Source organism: Balaenoptera musculus, chromosome 1, assembly GCF_009873245.2.
Source record: "Balaenoptera musculus isolate JJ_BM4_2016_0621 chromosome 1, mBalMus1.pri.v3, whole genome shotgun sequence".
Taxonomy (NCBI): domain Eukaryota; kingdom Metazoa; phylum Chordata; class Mammalia; order Artiodactyla; family Balaenopteridae; genus Balaenoptera; species Balaenoptera musculus.
Genome location: NC_045785.1, coordinates 98,249,847 through 98,251,032, shown reverse-complemented (window position 1 = coordinate 98,251,032; position 1,186 = coordinate 98,249,847).

Sequence of the window (1,186 nt, the reverse complement as noted above, 5' to 3'; positions counted from 1 at the left end):
CGTCCCCTTTTGGGCCCCTGCCGGGAAAATGACGGAGACTGTATTTTACTGACGCTGAGGGGAGAGGTGAATGGGAATGCGTGGGGACTAAGTGATACAGGAATGTAGTGGGGGGGGAGCCATGTGTGAGGGGAAGTAGTGGAAGGAAGCGGAGAGAAATTGACAGCTTAATGCTGCCCCTGGGGCTCATTTTATGGTTAATTAAGACATGCAAATAAGCTGGAAGCTCATTTAATACCCTCCCTGGCATGGGGTCCACCTCACACCTGGCCCACTTCCCTGGCAGGTACCGGGGTCCCCTGATTGGCTCAGGCATCTGCTTAGGACCCCACCTGCTTCTCTGTGGCCCTGAGACCAGAGTATGTCTGTAGATGATCCCTGGCCACAAGCAGGAGCTAGAAGAGTCCCTGTGGCCGGAGGGCCTGCCTAGTCCACTTCCTTTCTCTTCCCATCCCTTCAGCCCTGGGACCCCTCTTTCCCAGAGGGTCCCTCTTCCTCATGCACTTCCGCTGCACCACCCCTCAGGTGGAGATCCGAACTCAAACTTGCCCCGAGGACCAGAGACCTGTCTCCGCCACGTGCCCCTGTTCCGCAGAGCCCTGTGGCAAGCGGGGCGCCTCCCATCTTTCCCGAGTCACAGCAACACTTCCTACAGGGCCTCCATAAAGCAGGAGCACAGCTTGTCTCTCGGCGGGTATCTGGCTTTCAGTGCCCGCCAGGTGCCTTCCCCAACCAGGGCAGTCATGGCACTTCTGCCGGTACCCAGGCATGGGCACTGGATTCCGGAGTCAAACGGGATAGGAGACCCACTTGCCCGTCACTGTGTAAGCTTGAGTGGGTGGCTTAACCTCCCTGAGCCTCATTGTTCTTGGTGTGAAACGGCAAAAACGCAGGGCTGCTGTGAGATGGGAAGGACATGAGGCACCTCGGGCTCTAGAGCCCAGCAGAAGCTCAGCATGTATCGGATGAGCGACCGTCACTTCAGGCGCGGACCAAGTGACCCAGGGCAAAAAACACTGAAAGATCAAAAACAGCTTTCTCAGAGCCTTGGTCTCCTCTTCTGGCCCTATTACCTCACAGAATTGTAACAAGGATCAGAGAAGACAATAAGTGTGAACATGTTTTTGTACATTGTAAAAATATTACCCGGATGGGCTATTTGCCAAACGGCAAACAATTTACACTT